The sequence below is a fragment of the Mastomys coucha genome, unplaced genomic scaffold, assembly GCF_008632895.1.
Source record: "Mastomys coucha isolate ucsf_1 unplaced genomic scaffold, UCSF_Mcou_1 pScaffold22, whole genome shotgun sequence".
Taxonomy (NCBI): domain Eukaryota; kingdom Metazoa; phylum Chordata; class Mammalia; order Rodentia; family Muridae; genus Mastomys; species Mastomys coucha.
Window position 1 is genome coordinate 183,815,936 of NW_022196905.1, and position 16,567 is coordinate 183,832,502.

At 40.4% G+C, this 16,567-nt stretch overlaps 1 long non-coding RNA gene across 1 annotated transcript; it reads left to right on the forward strand.

Annotated features, from left to right (window-relative positions):
• Nucleotides 1-9,010: 9,010 nt before the first annotated feature.
• On the forward strand, nucleotides 9,011-10,009 carry LOC116069981. The gene is made up of 3 exons (XR_004110238.1): nucleotides 9,011-9,049; nucleotides 9,139-9,330; nucleotides 9,932-10,009. It is a non-coding gene; the product is annotated as an uncharacterized LOC116069981 (long non-coding RNA).
• Nucleotides 10,010-16,567: the final 6,558 nt, after the last annotated feature.

The following is a 16,567-nucleotide window of genomic DNA, read 5'->3' on the forward strand; positions in this document are numbered from 1 at the left end:
ATGACTCCGCTGGCATCTTTGAGGTGTGCTTATCCCTGACCGGTTGGCTACACTTCCTAACTCTGCTTTCACACTCTAATCTTGAGGTGAACTAGGCATATGTCTGGAGTCATAACTGGGTGTGTATCCACAGTCATCCTTACACTGTTATTTCTCTTTCCTGGAGGTGCTATCTTTTCATGTTCTTTTGTTAGAAGGTGCGCTTTAGTAAGCGTTATGAGCATCAGGCTACAGATTGCCTGTTGTTTTTTGAGACTAGGTTTCTCTATATAGTCCAAGAAGCCTGGTCTTGAACTCAGACAATCTTTCTGCCTCAGTGTTGCGGGAATTTAAAAAATGAATCCACCCCGCAAAGTCGCTTTCCTGCTGGGCCATGTCTCGGTGGGTTATTATTATTCTCTCCCAGCTATTAAAAACATCTCGCTCACATGCAACTCTTTACACACCCCTACAGTCATTTATCTAAATAGTCCCTAAGACCTGGTAAGTACAATATGATTCTTAAGGCCTTATTATCCAATCAGATTTATATAATAATAAAATCACAATTTACAAGATGCTCATACAATACTTTCAGAACCAAATAATAAAGACAATATTCTAACCCAATTTAATCTATTTTGGAAGGAACTTTGTTTGATTGTATCACCTCGTGGGGTCTTGTTCGTCCTCATTGTCTGTCTCCATGACAACCTTTTGTCTCCTGCTCCTGACCCTTCTTCCTCCTCCTACTCTCACTCCACCTCTCTATTCCTGTCCAGTCACAGGCCTGTCACTGCCCTAATGTAATTGGACAGAGAAAATGATGTTGCACCTCAGTGTCAAAAATGATGGACTAATAAGATGTGTGTATGTACACCAGAGTACACAAAGACCCACAGCGGTCGGCCCATGTTAAATTAGCAGCAGCAGCTAAAAATCAGAGTGGCAAAGATGAGCTCATTCAAGAGCATTTTTTTAAAGATTTATCCGTTTATGTTATGTGTGTACACCGTTACTCTCTTCAGACACACCACACACATCATCACAGATGGTTGTGAGCCACCATGTGCTTGCGGGGAATGGAACTCATACTTTTAGAAGAGCAGTCCGTGCTCTTAACCACTCAGCCATCTCTCCAGACCCAAGAACATCTTTTAAAGCCCTCAAAATGATGAAATTCCTAGAAAATGTAAAAGATTTACAGGAAACTTAAAGTTTACTAAAAAGATCTCAAAATGCAGAAGGCAAACTATGTTCCGAAGGAATGCTTGGCATTAGAGAGGCGTCAGTTCTCAGCCTGTTTCTAAAGTACAGGCTCAGATATAGTCTCAGCAGTGGTTTCGAAACGGCATATAAAATAGGAAATTGCTAACAGAAAAGGCCAAAAAATATACCTAAAAGAAAGTATAACATGCAAACTTCTAGACAGACAAAAAGTTATTCAAAATAAAAGAGAACATAAGATAGAGACTTCTAGAAGGACAGTAACTTATTCTAGTCACAGACTGGAGCAGTTGACTATGTATTAGGAATAACCTGTGTATCTTTACCTAATTTTAAGACAAAATGCAAACAAATTAATATGACAAATTGAAAGCTGCCAGAGGGAAAAGTAGCAAAAAAGTAGAAAATTCTCTTCTAAGCATGTCATAAAATAAAGGTGAAAAACTCTGTGAAAACTTAAGGTCAATTTGAAAAACTAGGAGAAATGCTCTCTAACACATATGGCAAAAGTCTCAATGCTCTTATATGTATAAGAAAATCAATAGGGAAAAGATTAATATAAAGAAAACCCAATATAAAGCACTACGGTAAAGATAAAATAAACAATACGTTTCTGCTTCTCATCACCAATAACACAGGAAATAAAACTGAAGTGTCAAGAAGAAAATGTCAGGGTGTGCGGTGGTGGCGCACGCCTTTAATCCCAGCACTTGGGAGGCAGAGGCAGGCGGATTTCTGAGTTTAAGGCCAGCCTGGTCTACAGAGTGAGTTCCAGGACAGCCAGGGCTACACAGAGAAACCATGTCTCAAAAAAACAAAAAGAAAGAAAGAAAGAAAGAAAGAAAGAAAGAAAGAAAGAAAGAAAGGAAGGAAGGAAGGAAGGAAGGAAGGAAGGAAGGAAGGAAGGAAGAAAATGTCAGTTTTTCTTATGTAGAAATGTTTTGTGTGGTTCTTTTGAGATGGGTTGTCACTATGTAGCCCAGGGTTGCCTGGAACTCACTCTGTACAACCCAGGTTGGCCTTGAACTCACAGCGATTGTCTTACCTCAGTTTCCTGAGTGCTAGAATCACAGGAATGAGCCACCATGTCCAGCTTTTCCCCAAAAATATTTATAACATCTTATGGTTAGATTATAGTGAGGCAACCATTCTCATAATGCATAGAGAACATGGATAGGGATTTCTTTATATGCCAGACTAAAACACGGGTGCAAACACTGAGTGGTGTCCAGAAAGTCCATTTCTAGGACTTGAAGGAAATAACTGGACAGGCACACAGATGAGGGCTTCTCTTTTTGTTTGCTGAGATGATGTCCCATCTATCCAAGGCTGGCCTTGAACTCACTATGGAACTGTGGATGACCTTAATCTTCTCAATATTTTCCCTCCAAGTCCTCGGTGCAGGAGTCCCAGGCATGTGCCAGCACACCCTGTTTTGTGAAATGCTTTGAATCACAAAGGATGAGCTACATCCTTAATCTAGCAACTGAGACTTGTAAGACATTTATTATAATAGGTTGTAAAGGAAAAACATGTCAACAAAAGAATGTCTAAATAAATTATGAAACAATATATGGTTGCTAAACAGAAGGTAAATTAGTTAGAGTTAGGTGGGTCAGTTTAAACAATACTTTAATATAGTTTATGTGAAAAAAATCAACTTCTAGTAAAAAAAAATCTTTTAGTTTTGTATGTAGAGACTTCAGGGCTAAATAATTTACACGGATCATCTCATTTAATTCTAAGAGTGCTGATTGCCTAGTATATCAAAACATTCATTACAACTGTTTCCTCAGTAAGAGTTTGCCTTAAATGCACAGTGCAGCAACAGCCAAGACATTTGTGGAATCGTTTCCTGACTTTCATGCTTCAGTTATTTTTCAATCTTTAATGAGTTTATAGTTTCTTTTTATTTTCTTACTTTTATGGAACTTTCAAACCTACTGAACACACAGGGGAAAATGAAACGAATCCCATGCGTCAGCAACTTAGTAAGAACCAGCTGGTTTTTAGGCTTGTTTCTGCGTATCCCCACCTTCTCCTGCCACCGTGGGGAGTTCTGAGACAAATCTCAGATATCCTGTCACTTTGCCCATAAACTTCATGACAAAATTGGACAAGACAGATCAGCATCCCATCCATGGGCACCTCTTTGTCATCAAAGTAAGAGTCCTGGCCTGGCAAGAGGGCTCAGTGGGTAAAAACGATTCCTACTCAAGCTTAATGGCCTGAGTTCAGTCCTCAGACTATACAGAAGCAGGAGAGATCCAATTCTTGAGAGTTACCCTCTGGCCTCCATAGGTGAGCTGGTGAGCTAGGGCATGTGTGTCTGTACTTAATCAATCTCTTTCCCCCTTCCCCTCCCCTCCCTCTCCCTCTTTCCCTTCCCCTCCCCCTTCCTCTCTCCCTCTCTTCCTTCTCTCTCTTTCACACACATACACACACACACACACACACACACACACACACACACACACTGAAGATAGCAGTTCTATTAACTTTTTCCTGTATGTTTTAAATTTATCTTAAAGCTTCTATTTGTTTCTTTGTGTTTCATACTGTGGATTCAACACAGATTTCTATAGTTAATTTCCTTACTAGGATATACATTTCAGTTGGCAATTTTCAGTTACAACTAACACTGCAATTATCTTCATATAAAACTTTTACCCACCCTCCATTCCCGCCCCTGCAACTTTCCCTCCTTATAGAATGTCTATTTCAGACAGATGCCCATAGATGAATGGATTGACCATCTAACACGTGCAAAATTCAGGTTTGGAACATACAAAATTCTTGTGCTCTAATCTGCCGGCCATAATTCATCTTACTCATGCTGAAATAAAAGTCTTGCTATGACCTCTAAGGGCCACTGTGGTCTAGCCACTCTTACCCACACCCTGTCCCCACCCAGCCATTTTCTCTGGTCTTTTCACCTCTGACACAACTCATCATCCATCTGTTTCAACAATGCCAACTTCTATTCTGTTGTTTAAACCCATGACAGACACTCTTGGTCAGGCCCTGACATGTGCAGGCCTCATAAAATACCTTGTGACATACATAAGACGTGAGTTTACTTAATCTGTGCGTGTCTTCTACAAAAGCCTAACAACAAAGGGCAAAAGTGCACAGAGTGTGGGAGAATTTGTAGGAATACAGTGTAAAAAGTTCATAGCTTTATCAAAAAAGAAGCATTCATAAATTAAATCTATACACATATGACATTTCCTCCTGGAACAATGGGCAAGCGTTTAACGTTTTAGTAACTAACTGTTGGCAAGGCTATTGAAATGCTGATGTGCTTCTGTCATTGCTTATGGGACTCCCACATACTCTGTCACCACACAACCCCATTTGCTATTGTGTTCAGGGCCATTTACCTGAACTTTTCTTTTGTGTTGTCCTCAATGAATTCCCCTCATTCATCAGTAATTTTGTAACACCTCCACCAGGAAGCCTTCTTGACCTTGCCTTCCACTGTGTTAAAACTGTTCATAATACCAAGGTATCTCATGGTGTATAGTACCAAACACCATTCCTAAATTGTGTTTCATTAACAATTGCATGCATGTATATAATATTTGTTTATCTCATCATCTCCAACTCTCCTCTCCCACTCTCTCATCCTTTCCCTTCTTCAATCCCTTCTTTCTTTCTCTTTAAATCTCACTGTTTAATTAGTAATACCTGGTATGGGTTCACTTTGCTGGTCTGATCTTGCATAGGTCTTGTGTAGGCAAGCATAGTTGCAATGAGTTAAGTGCAGAGGCCACAATATGTTTGGAAGCATTTTGCAGAACTCTCCCACATACTCCACTCACCTGGTATCTCTCTTCCTGCTTAAATTCAATTTTTAAAGATCTATTTTATTTATTTTATGTATATGAGTACACTGTAGCTGTACTGATGGTTGTGAGCCATCAGGTAGTTGCTGAGAATGAAGGTTGCTTGCTCCAGCTGGCCCCACTTGCTCCAGCCTAAAGATTTATTTATATCTAAGTACACTGTAGCTGTCTTCAGACGCATCAGAAGAGGGTGTCAGATCTCATTATGGATGGTTGTAAGCCACCATGTGGTTGCTGGGAATTGAACTCAGGACCTACAGAAGAGCAGTCAGTGCTCTTAATCACTGAGCCATCTCTGCAGCCCTTAAATTCAAATTTTACAAGATCAGAAATCTTAGCTATCATTTTCTTCAAACCTTGCCTCCTAATGATCCAACTGGTTAGCACTGGGAAAAAAAATGAATTTCTTTATTAACCTGTCATGTAATTTAACTCAGCTTCTGCTTCCTCAAGAAAACACATTCCTTCTCTCTTGGATAATTATTAGATAATGTTCAGGTTAGTTTGTATCAAGTTAACATAAACTCAAGTCTCCTGGAAGAGGGCAATACAGTTGAAGAATCGCCCCTATCAGACTGGCCTCTGGACATGTTTTGGGGCATCTTCTTGATTCATAATTCACACGTAGGGTACAGCCCTGTGTGAGAGATGCTACCCCTAGGCAGCTGCTCCGGGGTTCTATAAACACAGGCTGAGCAAGCTATCAAAAACAAGTCAGTAAGCAGGGATTCACCATCTTTTCTAGTTCAGTTTCTGCAGCCCAGTTCCTGCCTTGAGTTTCTGCCCTAAGTTCCTGCCTTGACTCCCTCAGGGATGGATTGTTACCTGGAAGTCCAAGATGAAGTAGCTCTCCCTGCCAGGCAGTGGTGGCACACGCCTTTAATCCTAGCACTTGGGAGGCAGAGGCAAGTGGATTTCTGAGTTCAAGGCCAGCCTGGTCTACAGAGTGAGTTCCAGGACAGCCAGGGCTATACAGAGAAACCCTGTCTTGAACCCACCCCTACCCCCCAAAGAGAAAGGAAGAAAGAAAGAAAGAAAGAAAGAAAGAAAGAAAGAAAGAAAGAAAGAAAGAAAGAAAGAAAGAAAGGAAGGAAGGAAGGAAGGAAGGAAGGAAGAAAGAAAGGAAGAAAGAAAGGAAGGAAGGAAGGAAAGGTGCTTTTGAATGAATGGATTTTTCATTTGTTCGTTTGTTGTTTGTTTTTCCACAAAAACAGGAAAGCAAACTGGAGCAAGTGGACAACTGTAAAGACATCACATGATGCCTGACCCATCCCAGGATCATTCGCCTCATATTCATTTCCAGTTACTATTACGAGGCAAGCTGTACCTGGCTGCCCTGTGACATCTCTGTCCAACACTGTTTAATCTATAGTCTATACAAATCTCAATTTACTTATGTGGTTTGTTTTTAAGTGACTGACTCTTTAAAATTAAGTGTCTACTTCAACCTCATCCAAAATTGATTGCTACAAAATTACAGGGTTTGTCATATATTTTCTGCAGTAAATTATCTAATAAAATTTTTCCTGATGTCTACCTAAAATCTCAAGAAAATGCTACTTGACTCAGTCATAGGGAAAAGCTGAGATAGATTACGACATGACTCTCATCGTCTCCCTTCTTGTCTTGAAATTGCATCCATTGGCGTTATTTATCTCTGTGTCTGTCTTCATCATTAACTGGGCTCTCAGACGGAGAGGACTGTGACGGTAAATTCTATTGCCAGTGTACTTTCCCAGAACACCAGCTCAATAAATATTTGCTAAATGAATTAAGCAGGTTTTGAGTACCTACACTGATTGTGGGACATGTTAGGATTGTTGATAAAACACAAAGCTTAGCCAGACACAGATAATCAGGGAGGTCGCGACCTGTCCAAAGGAGCACTCTTCTTTTTCTACAAAAAAAAAAAGTGTATGTTGTTAAAATTTACAGTAATATTAAACTCAGGTAGTTAATTTTCATGATTTTGCTAGTGAAGATAAATAACTTGGAGGTGAAAATTACATTAAAGCTATAGCTTTGAGAAGCAAAAGTCGGGATGTGAGCTGACACTATGTATCGGTAAAAGGAGACGGGGATGCATCTCCCCCAGTCTCTGTTCCATTTACTTAATGCTACTCAGAAGCAATTTCCTCTTCCTCCCTTCCACCTAGTTCCTCCTCCCAGTCACCTGCAGATAGTCTGCTCATATGGATTAAGGTTCTGATTTAAGATGTAAGGAACAGGTAGAAAAGGATGTTTCAGAAGGAGAATTCAAAGTACAAAGCCAACGAGGCAGAAATTGGGGGTACAGGTTGACTAGTGCAATTCTAGTGCAATAAAAAAATCCTGAAAGGTAAGGCAGCCTCTGGAATGATGTCCTAGGAATTATAGAAACTCAGCCACCAATGTCGCTAAAGTGTGAGAATACTTAGTATGTCTAAGACAGAGAATACTGAAGTTACAATGGGATACTTCTAAGTTAGAAACTCTAAAAATCTCTTAGTGGGAAAAAGGATGTGTTGGGCACCCTGAAGGACGCTGCCATGCTTCTGTATGGTCTCTGGTCTAATGCCTGGGGAAGACCAATATCTTCAAGGATTTCAGTATATTACTCCTCGGCCCAGTGATTCCCTTTCTAGGGAAGTGTTAGTTTGCATCTTCCCCAAATTCAGGCATGAAACTGCACTGACTGCTGGGATGCTACTCAGACATCTCTGAGGTACGAAAGAGCTATTGGCACTAAAGAACTTGGTTTCAGCTTATTTGCCTCTCTCTGCACAAATGTGGGGACATTATCTCCACTCTGGAGAAGGACAGCAAGGAGTCACTCTGTCCGAAGCCTCTGCTAGCTAACTAATACTGTAGGGTTTCCTCCTGCCTCTCCCTCTTAAAAGAAAATAAAAAACAAGCAAACTACCCAAGCATAAGTATTATCCCCTTACCAGGGCACATGAGCCATGCCAAATATACAAAGGACATTTACTAAAGCACTGTTTAAAAAAAAAAAATCACAAAATCCCCCAAATTAACACCACTTATCAGCCCTATCAAGCAGACCTTAGGGAGCCTTGACAGTCAAGAAGCTGAAGCAGAGGCAGTGCCATGAGTCTGAAACTAGCCCGGGCTACATAATGAAGTTCAGGTTAGCCTGAGCAGTAAGTAATGAAATCCCATTGTTTCAAAAACAACAGCCGGGCGGTAGTGGCACACGCCTTTCGTCCCAGCAGTTGGGAGGCAGAGGCAGGCGGATTTCTGAGTTCGAGGCCAGCCTGGTCTACAGAGAGAGTTCCAGGACAGCCAAGGCTACACAGAGAAACCCTGTCTCAAAATAAAAAAAAAATAAAAATAAAAATCAAAAACAACAACAATGACTACCACTGCTGCAACCAAACGCCAAAAAAATAAAGAAGAACCTCAGCCTAATCTACTGAACAAGAATTAAAAACGAGCAGCCCAACGTGGTAGCACTTGGTGGTAATCTCATCACTTGAGAGTTGGAGACAGGAGGATCAAGAGTTCAAGACCAATCTGGGCTATATAAGACACTGTCGCTTTTTTTTTATTTTAGAGATTTATTTATTATTATAGTTAAGTACACTGTAGCTGTCTTCAAACACACCAGAAGAGAGCATCAGATCTCATTACAGATGGTTGTGAGCCACCATGTGTTTGCTGGGATTTGAACTCATGACCTTTGGAAGAGCGGTCAGTGCTCTTATCCTCTGAGCCATCTCCCCAGCCCATAAGACACCTTCATAAACAGCCAAAAGACTTAAAGATACTTCAAGAAATACCATGTTGCCTTTACAAAGGAGAGTTTTCCATGTGTTAACATAACATATTAATACAGCCAATGACAAAGGTAAGTGTCCTAGTTAGTGTTACCATGGCTAGGACCGAACACTGTAACAAAAGTAAGTTCTGGGCGAGAGGGTTTATGTGCTTTACACTTCTACATTGTAGTTGGTCATTGAAGGAAGTCAGAACCGGAACTCACACAGGGCTGGAACGTAGGGGCAGGAGCTGATGCAGAGGCCGGGGAGGAGGAGGGGTGCTTGCTGACTTGCCCCCATGGCTTGCTCAGCCTGCTTTCTTATAGGGCCCAGGACCACTAGCCCAGGGATGTGTCTAGACCAACAGAATATTCCTGAGGTGACTTTCTAGCCATTCCCTGGCATGCAGTAGAACAGATGCACAGGAGAGGATCTTTGGGAAGACCCATGAGGGGGCCGGAGTCATTAGTAGGAGGCATCACGGCAGATCGGAGGTTGCCCAGTGAGCTGATACTATGGTCAGTTTTGTGTGTTGCTAACCATAGGAGGATAGCTGTTATGGGCGTAGGGTAGCACATTCCCTAAGGATCAAACCTTCCTTCCAGTTTGAAGGGAAGCTCCCTAAGATACAGGATGGTCTAAGGCAGTGCTTCTCAACCTTTAGATCGAAACCCCTTTGGGCAGAGAATGACTTTTTCATGGGGACTGCCTATTAGATATTTACATTATGATTCATAACAGTACCAAAATTACAGTGATAAAGTAACAATGAAAATAATTATAAAATTATAACTTTATATAATTGTGGCTGATGGTTACCACAACATGAGGAACTGTATTAAAGGGTCACAAGCTTCTCTTCAGTTTTCACACAAACTCCAATTTCTACTTCAACACAAAGGGAGGTTGATGATAGCTCACACTCTGTTGTCTGTAGACTGCTGCCTTACATCCCATCTCGGGAAACTCGTCTGTAGGGAGAATGCACAGAAATTAGAATGGAGAAAGGAGACAGCCTGATCAAACAAAGGGAAACTTAACTCAGCTGAGCATGAAAAATAATAATCTTACTACATACAGTACTAGAATAAGTATAAAATACTACCCTTGTATTTGCAGGCCTCCTGACACATCGCAGAGAGCATCTTCGGTAAAATGCTTTTGAAAACTTCCTTAAGCCATCTGGGAAAAGAGGGGATGGATGAGTACATTTTACAACTTGGGCCTCTGACCTTACAATATTATACAAAATAAATAAATGTACTGAGGTAGAAGCAGGCCTTTACCTGGTGGATCTTTTCTCAAAATGTGTTTCCTTTTTGGTTTTTGAGTTCCTGAATGTATTACTTCCTTTAGCTCTCTAGCTAGCAAAGATTCTCACCCACTCTGTGGATTTCCTTTTCATTCCATTGATTATGTCCTTTGCTTATCAGAAACTTTTAGTTTTATGGGGTCCCGCTTGTCAGTCATTGGCTTTAATTCCTGAACAAATGGATTCCTATTCAGAAAGTCCCTTCCTACACCTATTTCTTGTAGGGTACTGTCTGGTAAACAAACGACCTGCTTTAAAAAAAAAAAGGATTATACAGCTGAACAGAGCTCTCAAAAGAAGTGAAAATACATAAGAAACACCTTTAAAAGTGCTCAACGTAAAAATTAAGGAATGCGAATTTCATCTTACACATGTCTGAAGAGCTAAGATCAGAAGAGCAACTGACAACAATGGCCAGGATGCAGGGATATTGGGATGCTGGGATCCTGGGATCCTGGGATGCTGGGTTTCTGGGGATGCTGGGTAAGGGGGCCATCATTCACTGTTGGTGGAACTGCAAACTACTATAGCCACCATGGAAACCAGTGCAGCAAATTCTTCGAAAACTAAAAGCTCACCTACCACATCATCCAGCTATGCCACCCCTTGGCATATGCCCAAAGACTTGGCTTTCTACTCCACAGAGACTTGCTCAGCTGCCCTCCCCATCACTCTGTTGGAAATGAACAGAACTTCACTGTCCTTCAGCTGATGCATGGATATGAAAATGTGGTACATATGCACAGTGGACTTCTACTCAGCTGTAAAGAAAAATGGAACCCTGGAATTTGCAGGTAAATGACTGGAACTAGAACAGATTAAAACTGCATGTGTTCTCTCTCCAATTTGTGAAGCTTATCATCAAATCTTTAACAAGTATTTAACAAGGAGTAACTGTAAAAATCTGGAGTGTAGAAGAGACCATAGTGGAGGAGAACAGAGTCCTAGAGACAGGGAGAGTAGAAGAAGGATGTTACAAAAGAGGAAATGGAAAAAATGGGGCTACTGTGGAGTTTGTCTGGGAAGGGGGAGAGAGAGCGGTACTGAAGGACAGGAAGGGAGGAATGATAAAGAATACTAAGAATGATTGAAGAAGTTACGTTACAGGCAAACATTGTCTTATGTTTATTGAAAGTACTCATGTAATACATAAGTAGTGTATGTATACATATAAATAATTCAAATGAAATTATGCCACAACAAAAACAATAATAATGTTAAAAATCATAAACTAGGGGCTGGAGAGATGGCTCAGTGGTTAACAGCACTGACTGCTCTTCTGAAGGTCCTGAGTTCAAATCCCACCAACCACATGGTGGCTCACAACCATCTGTAATGAGATTTCATCTGATGCCTTCTTCTGGTGCATCTGAAGACAGCTACAGTGTACTTACATATAATAAATAAATAAATAAATAAATAAATAAATAAATAAATAAAATTTTAAAAAAATCATGCTCTGGCTGGTGTGGCTTTATTCTTTTCTTTGCTTACAGCTATTGTATCTGTGTCTTCTTGAAACGCCGAGACACGCCCATAGTCAAGGCCAATAATGAAACTCTCAGCTATGTTCTACTCATCTCCCTCATATTTTGTTTTATCTGTTCCTTGCTCTACATTGGCTATCCCAGTATGGTCAGCTGTATCCTGCAGCAGACTACATTTGCCCTTGTGTCTGCCTCTAGTGTCTTAGCCAAGACAATTACTGTAGTACTAGCATTTAAGATCACTGTTCCAAGAAGAAGACTGAGGTGGCTGCTGCTTTCAGGGGCACCCAATTACATCATTCCCATACGCACCCTGATCCAAATGATTCTCTGTGGAATCTGGCTGGAAACATCCCCTCCGTTTGTTGATGCTGATCTGCACGTGGTACATGGACACATAATCATTGTTTGCAACAAAGGTTCAGTGATTGCCTTCTACTGTGTTCTGGGATACATGGGCTCTCTTGCTCTAGCAAGTTTCACTGTAGCTTTCCTGGCCAGGAATCTGCCTGACACATTCAATGAAGCCAAGCTCCTGACAGTCAGCATGCTGGTGTTCTGCAGTGTCTGGATCACCTTCCTCCCTGTGTACCACAGCACTAAGGGCAAGGCTATGGTTGCTCTGGAGGTCTTCTGCATCTTGGCCTCCAGTGCAGGGATGCTTCTTTGCATCTTTGTTCCAAAGTGCTACATTATTTTGTTGAGACCACAAATAAATTCGTTTCATGAGTTTAGGAAAATAAATGTGAAAGCCATAATTATTAAAAAAAAAACCATAAACGAAACAAAAAAACCCGCATTCTTTAAAAGGAATGTGAGTAGCTGTCCATTCTGTTCTCCAACATTTCTTAGGCTTCTTCCATGTGGTTTGATAAGCTCTACTTGTACACTCAGCCATTTCGTGCATGTATATGGGGTTCTGAAACTCTCTCCGACACATACCAAAATGACCTAGCACTCTGCATCCTCACCTCCCATCTCTGCTCTGTATTTATATGACAAATGTAACCGTTGTAATCTAGCCGCTCTTGAGGAATCCTAATCTGTCCATATTTTACCCAGTGGTAAGCATGTTAGGCCTAGATAAGCTACACAAATGCAACATTTAGATTACATACATTCTCAGTCAGCAGTTGAGCCAATTGATGAATAACTTGACATTTAGTTAGTAATTAGTTAGTTAGATTTTACTTATTCTTTTATTCACATTCTGCTCACTGCCTCCCTCCCAATCACCCCCTACCATAACCCTTCCCTCCAACCCCACCCCTTCCCCTTTGGAAAGGTGGGGGCTCCCCTGGGTATCCCTTCACTCTACCATTTCAAATCTCTGTGAGGCTAGGCACTTCCTCGCCCACTGAGGTAAGGCAAGGCAGTCCAGCTAGAAAAACATATCCAACATACAGGCAACAATATTTAGGATAGCCTCCTTTGTGTAGGATTTTTATTTTAATAGGCATAGTGTCCAGAAGCCATTAAATGTATTTACTGAAATAATTATAAAAATTGAAAACATTAGGTAACAATAATTAATTTAAATAAAATTTACCATTGGTTTCATGAGTGGGGTAAACATTTTGTTGTATGTATACATAGTGATATTATATTCCAATAGTAGTAGAACTATATATTTGATAGTAGAATAGTTAATGTTATATTTTAATAAAATATAATAGTGGACTAGTGAGACGACTCAGTGGAGAGGTACTTGTCTCCAAGCTTGATGACTTCATTTTTAACTCTAGAATGCACAGGATGAAAGAGAGAGCTGATGCCTGTAAACTGTGTTCTTCTGACCTCTGCATACATGCCGAGACACACACATCCCCATCCTGTCAGTGAGTTAATAAATAATCATAAAAGTATGTTTAAGATGTAATATAACACAAAGCATAATTTATAAAGTATTCCTGCCAAAAATACCCTACAGCTAATGACACTTTCAAGTGTCACTTTTGTGTCATAGGAAATAAAGGTAGTAACATGACACCCTAAGGCCACAGCTGGACAATAAAATACCAGAAGGTGGGACATTACGGAAATGGGACCTGTCTCTCCAACCTGTCATGATGATTCTAACATAAAAGAGCCAGCCTTTCTAAATTAAAATATATCTAAGAGACAAACTGGGTGAAAAGCTGACTGTTTAACATATATTGATTTGAATAGCTATGTTAGAAGATAAAGACATGCTCATAATTTCTAGGGACAGGTCACAAGGGTATATGTGTTAACTTAACAGCCTGCCTGCTTATGAAATCTGAAACACATCAAGCATTAACAATGTAATAAAACTATTAGAAAATCCCGGTGAAAAGAAATCTATGAGTCTGTACTGCAAGAACAAGTGAACAAGTTAAAAGGGGAGGGAGGAAGGGAAGAAAGGAAGGGAATAATTTTTAGTTAACATTTTTACTTATCTATTTGGTGTACGTGAACATGTGTAGTCATGTGTGTTCTATGGTGCACATACAGAGGTCAGAAAACAGCACGTACAAGTTGGTTCTCCTACAATGTAAGTCCCAGAAATTGAACTTAGGTCATCATACATAATAGTAGGTGTTTTTACTTGTTGGAGCACCTCGCCAGACCTGTCTTATTTTATTTTATTTTGTTTGGTTTAGTTTGGTTTAGTTTGGTTTGGTTTGGTTTGGTTTTCTGAGAAAAGGTTTCTCTGTGTAACAGAGCCCTGGCTGTCCTGGAACTCTCTCTCTATAAACCATGATGGCCTTGAATTTAAAGAGGTCTACCTGCTTCTGCCTCCTGATTGCTGGGATTAACTATGTGCACCACCACTCATAGCAGAAGGTTTATTTATTTTTATTTTCTGTGTATGGGATTTTGACCTGCATTTATGTCTATACACCATGAGGATCCACTGGAACTGGAGTTACAGTTGGTTTCAGATTGCCATGTGGGTGCTGGGGACCAAACTAGGGTCCACTGGAGGAGCAGCTGGTGCTCTTAGTGGCTGAGTCATCTCTCCAGTCCCCTATTATTTTACAAAGAAAATTAGCAAGCCAGGCATGACAGCTCTTGCCTTTAATCCGGCATTTGGAAGGCTGAGGCAAGTGGACTGCCATGTGTTTGAGATTTACAGGGGTTACACAGTGAGGGTCTGGCCAGACTGGGTTGCAGACTGAGGCCTTGCTTAAAAGCAAAACTAAAAAGTATAATGAATTCATTAATTAGTTAAAATTACCATGTTATATCCATTATTATAATAACTGGTTCTGACAAGAAACATCTATACATCTAAACCAAAGTGGCAGGTTGCTAAGAGCAGAATAATTACACAAATTTCTTTGATTTTTTTTTATTTTTTTGTGTCTGAGCATTTTGCCTTAATGAATACCTGTGTTCTGCTTGTGTGCCTAGTGTCCATATGGACAGGAACAGGGCATCAGATTATCTGGATCTTGAGTTATGAGCAGCTATAAGCAGATGTATGGGCATTGAGAATTGAACCTGGGTCCTCTGGAATAAACAGTAAGTTTTCTTAACCACTGATCTTTCTCTTCATACCTGACAGAATGTCACCTCAAATCAACTAGTTCTCAGTCTGTGGGTCATGACCTTTTTAAGGATTGAAGGATTCTTTCACAGGGATCACTTGAGAGCATCAGAAACCACGAATATTTACATTATAATTTATAACCATAGCAACATTATAGTTATGGAGTAGCAACAAAAATAATTTCATGGTTAAGGGTCACCACAACATGAGGAACTGTAATAAAGGGCCACAGAATTAGGAATTGAGAGCAATTGCCTTAAACATTTTTCCATTTATTTATTATTTATTACCTCAAGGGGGGGTCTGTACACATCATGGTACACATGTGGAGGTCAGAGGACATCTTGAAGGAGTCAGTTCTCTTCTTTCACCCTATGGATTCTATGGATCAGGTTGTAGAGCCTGATAGCAAGTATATGGACCTGCTCAAAAACTATCTGGCTGCCTCTCCACAGACCTTCTGTCTTCCAACAATAGCCTTTCATTTTGCAAAGATAAGAGTGCATGCTTACCATTTTAACCGGATATTAGGTACCAGCCTTACTTAGTTTTTCAATAGTCATGACAAAACACAATGACCAAGGCAATTTAAAGAAAGCATTTAACTTCAGGGTTCACAGTTCCTGGGGGTTAGAGTCCTTTGACCATCATGGTGGTACTCATGGCAACGGGCAGGCAGAGATGGCACTGAAGCAGTAGCTAAGGGCTGACATCTGACCTACATGCACAAAACAGAGGAGGAGTTAACTAGGGATGACATGGACTTTTGAAACCTCAAAGTCCGACCCCAGTAACACACCTCTTCCAAGAAGGCCATGCCTCCTAATCCTTTACAAACAGTTCCACCAACTGGGGATCAAGCATTCAAATACAACTGTCCTGAGGGTCATTCTCATTCTAACCACTTCAGCATCAAAACAAATCCATAACTTTCTAAGTGTAACAAGATGCAAATATAAATCATCTATGTGGTTGTCCTGCCAAGAATGATGTAAGCACCCATGTCTAATACTGAAGGAGCAATCAGACGCTATCAGATTAAGGGATGTCCAGCAAAAACAACTGCTCTTTAAAAATTTAATATAAAACTGGGTGCAGTGGTACATATCTGTTATCTGAATACTTGGGATACTGAGGCAGGAGGATTGTTAGAGTCAGCCATGACTACATTTAAGTTCCAGGCCAGCCAGAGTCACACAGCAAGACCCTGTTCTCTCAAAGCAATCAATCAAACAAACAAACAAGCTAATAGATTTCTTTTTTAAAAAAAAAAGACATTAAAAAGTATAGATAGCTATTCTAGTATTAAGAAACACTACAAGGCTCACCAAGTAAATGAAAAGTACAAGCCATGATTAAATTTTGGTTTGGCACCGGGCAGTGGTGGCATATGCCTTTAATCCCAGCACTTGGGAGGCAGAGGCAGGTGGATTTCTGAG